The sequence below is a fragment of the Austrofundulus limnaeus genome, unplaced genomic scaffold, assembly GCF_001266775.1.
Source record: "Austrofundulus limnaeus strain Quisiro unplaced genomic scaffold, Austrofundulus_limnaeus-1.0 Scaffold1086, whole genome shotgun sequence".
Taxonomy (NCBI): Eukaryota; Metazoa; Chordata; class Actinopteri; order Cyprinodontiformes; family Rivulidae; genus Austrofundulus; species Austrofundulus limnaeus.
In genome coordinates, this window is record NW_013953488.1 from 81329 (window position 1) to 86046 (window position 4718).

The window sequence follows — 4718 nt, forward strand, 5'->3', positions numbered from 1 at the left end:
AGTGCCAGTTATTGATAAGGAGACTGCTTCAGAATCAGAACCAGAACAAGAACGAGAATCAGAGAGAGAGGAGTTACTTCAAGCTGCAGAACCGAGAAAACAACTGGATTCATCAGCATCAGAAACAGAGGATCTCTTGGACTCTGAGACCCCAACAGGACAGCAAGTGGAATGCCCTCTCCTGGATTATACTAACAACATGAAAGAACCTGATGAAATTAAGATCAAACTAATACCACACCCAGATCCAGTTAACTCTCATCTTCCAGTCCCTCGCACTAAACCAAGATCTACGAAGAGTCGCAGAGCACCACCACCACCTCTGACCCTTCCACACAACAAAACAGACAAGCCTGTTTGTGTTCAAGATGATCCAGAGACTTTTGTATGATAACTAAGTTTTGGGGTTAGTAGTTACTGTGGGAGGATTAAAAATTGAATTACTGGGGAAGGTTTGTATGTGCTGTTCTTTGTCAATCAACAAGTACTGCTATGGCTTGGTTGGAAAGTAGATTTGGTTTATTTGGAGCGATGTTAGTACAAGGAGTTTGTGGATAAAATAGTAAAATTGATTTTGCAGAAGTTGAACATAAAACAGAGGTTGGTTCTGTTAGTGATGGATTGTTGCTGCACAGTTATGCTGACGTGTGCGAAAGCCTTGATTTTGAAGTGGGTTGGTGTTGTGGTGCCGGGAGGTCAAGTTCAGATGCCATTACTTCGTGGAGACGAGGGTTCAGATGAGGAGGAGGAGTTTGATGTACATCAGGAAATTCTGGAGATGTACTCTTATTAAGTTGTTTGTTTGAAGTTTTCTATAATTTGAGGGCTCTGTTTGTCAGAATGAGTGATATTTTATTTGATATGCAGTTTTCTCATGTTTTTTTAGTCTATGGAGGTTAGAAATAATGTCWTTTGTTTGGATTTTCATTTGTAGGTAAGTGACTTGGGCTCTAGATAGAGTGATTTTTGTTTGTTATTTTTTGACATTTACTCTTATGTTTTGACATATATCTGTGTTGATTTTGGTAAAGAAAAGAAAAATATACTCTTTTTTGTGGATTTTATTTTGTTTTGTTTTTATTTTTTGTTTTGTCATGATTCCACCATTTTGGATTTTTGTGTCTTCATATTTACATTATGTAGAGGTTTTGGTACAAGGGGGTGGACAAGAGTTAAATTTCACACACTCAGAGATAAGCTTCGGTGATTAAACTTGTGGTTATAATTTCAAGACAAATGTCATTGATTTTTGTTTTTAATTTCCATATTGAATGTAACATTTCTTTTGCACAAGAGACTGCCGTTTGTTTTCTGTCATTCCAGGTGATGACATGCGCTTTCTGGTGTTTGAATGGACTTTGGACACTGGACTTTAATGCTCAACTCAGGAACTTTCGTGCTCATGTATGGACTCAAACTGGACACTGATCTGAGTCTGTCAAGCTGAAGATGCAGCTGGTTAATATTTGCTCCACANGTCAGCTTCACCTCAAACCATCAGCATCTCCTGTTGTGTGCCCACCTCGCCGTGTACCCCTCACCCTCTGAGACCGTCTAAAGGCTGAGCTGGATGAGATGGAAAAAGCTGACATCATCCAGAGAGTCACAGAGCTGAGTGGCTGAACGCTCTTGTAGTTGTGGAGAAACCTAAAACAAACAAACTCAGAGTTTGCCTGGATCCGCGCCCACTGAACAAAGCCATCCAGAGACCACACTACCCCCTCCCAACTTTGGATGATGTAACACCAAAGCTGGCTGGAGCACAATACTTCAGCGTGCTGGACTCCAGGTCAGGATACTGGGCAGTTGAGCTCAGTGAGGAATTGTCCACGTTAACTACCTTCAACACAATATATGGCAGGTACTGATTTAAGAGACTGCTGTTTGGGATCATCTCAGCTCAGGATGAGTTCCAGAGGAGGGTGGATGAAGCCTACGAAGGACTACCAGGTGTGGCTACCATCGTCGACGACATTTTAGTGTATGGAAGCACTAAACAGGAGCACGACATGAACCTCTGTGCAGTTCTGGAGAGAACCTGGGAAAAGGGTATGAAGCTAAACAAAGACAAAAGTATAATTTGTGTACCTGAAGTAAGTTATTGTGGACACGTTTTGACACGTGATGGTGTTCGATCGGACCCCAGCAAAATCGAGGCAATCCGAGACATGACACCACTCCAAAACAAGTCCGAACTGGAAACCGTACTGGGCATGGTCACTTACCTCTCAAAGTTTGCACCTCGACTGTCAGAGGCGACTGCACCGCTCCGACAACTCCTGAAAATGAAACATGAGTTCATATGGGACTCCAACCAAGATGCTGCTTTCCAACGCYTGAAGGACCTCCTCATAAAYGAACCAGGTCCAGTCCTTACCTACTTTGATCACAAAAAGGAGGTAAAACTGCAGGTGGATGCTTCAAAATATGGATTAGGTGCTGTTCTTCTACAGGAGGAGAAACCATGGCCTATGCATCTAAAGCCCTGAGTGACACTGAAGTAAACTACGCCCAAATCTAAAAKGAGCTTTTCGCAGTACTCTTCAGCTGTAAACYATTCCACCAARACCTGTGTGGGTGTCAGGTGATTGTGGAGTCAGACCACAAACCACTGGAGTCGATCACGTGGAAACCCCTGGCAGCTGCACCTCCACGGCTTCAGCTCATGATGCTACAGAGGTACGACATCATCATCACACACAAACCAGGCAAGCATATTCCCGTGGCAGACACTTCATCCAGAAAACCCACTGCACATCAGGACTCTTTGTTAGCGAGGGTATGGACTTACAGGTGCACCCTGTGATGGACAATGCTCCTGTGAGTGACCGTAACATGGCAGAAATCAGACGCCACAGGAAAAGATGAGCAGCTCATGTCTTAAAGTGAATCATCCAGTCAGGATGGCCGGAGTCAGTAAAGAAATGCCTCCAGCCATCGACATGAGACCTCAGAGGCAAACAGKATCCTTCTGAAAGGAGAAAAGATCGTCATCCCACACATGCTGAGACCCTAACRCTAACCTGATTGGTGGGCCTGATGGACAGAGCTTCATCAGAGCTAAACAACAACAGAAATCTGAAGCTTCTGTGTTGAACAGTTTCTGAGTTATAACCATTTTACATGTCCTGACACCCCCTCTTTGAAAGGAGCCCCCTCCTCAAATATGGGGTCTATCTTAAAACCGTTGGCTGGAGCAGTGTAGGTCAGACTCATCTACAGTCCTGACTCATTTCATGTTGATCGGTGCAGCTGTTTCTGTGCTGCGGTTGATTAAAAATCATTGATAAAACAAACAGTATGAAAACATTACCTGTATGTTCCGTCAGTGTGGCAGAAATAATGATGAACCAACAGTCACTGAATATCCTTCAATCTCACCAACAGAAAATATTACATCCAACATGGTGGATTTAACATTATTATTATTTATTATTAGGTTCAAACATGGTGGATTTAACATTATTTTTATTTATTACATCCATCATGGTGGATTTAACATTATTATTATTTATTACATCCAACATGGTGGATTTAACATTATTTTTATTTATTACATCCAACATGGTGGATTTAACATTATTTTTATTTATTACATCCATCATGGTGGATTTAACATTATTATTATTTATTACATCCATCATGGTGGATTTAACATTATTTTTATTTATTACATCCAACATGGTGGATTTAACATTATTATTATTTATTACATCCAACATGGTGGATTTAACATTAATATTTTTATTGATCAGTTCCAACANATATAATGTTAACCAAGTTCAGATAAACACATTAAAAAAACCACATTATATAAATTAAAATAAATCAAAAATGATTATTTGTGTCTTCTCTTCCTTCACACTTGCAGTGCCCATCAGACTGCTCTTTGTGCTGTGAACTCCTTGAGGAGCACAGCGCAGAAATATTCCTCCATAATCTTCTTGACACAGTCCAGAAGATATTTTCTGAGTCCTGTTCAGAACAGAAGCTCTGAGCTGGTGTTCAGGACATCATGGGGTCTTCATCAGGCTGCAGATTGTTCATCCACAGAGGAGCTTCTGGATGGATCCCTCAGGTAGAAACCCAGACTGCAGCTACACTCACAGACCACTTCATTAAGCCCACCTGTTCTCGTTAACACAAATATCTAATCAACCAATCACAGGACAGCTACTCAGTGCCGTCAGGCATGAAGACAAGGGAAGACTTATTGGAGGTCAAATGAGGACAAAGCAGGACAGAGGAAGGGGTGGAGCCAGAGGTGTGGCTGGGAGCTTGATTGGCCCTCCCAGTTGATTGACAGGTCATTGGCTGCACTGGAAGGTGTGCTGGCTCCTCCTACAATCTGAATATCTGCTTTTATTTATGCTTGTAGAGAGCAGAGTGATCGATTTAATGATGTTTACTCAGTTTCTGTTCCGTATCTTTGTGAAGTTTTCAGTCTGTGTTCCAGATGTTCTCCAAACAGCCTGTTTTATAACTATCAAACATTCTTCTTTTACATTTTTATTTTTAACAGAAACATTCTAATGCACCACGTGTGTGAAAATGATCTATTTTCTGTTATTTCATGTGAGATAAATATAACAAGTTATTTACTATTCAAACATTTTAAATAAAAGTTTTTGTTTGAACATATCATTTTTATTTTTTATGTTTACAGTCACGGGTCAGAAATGACTGATTTATAAAACTGGTTTGTTAATCTGCCAAAC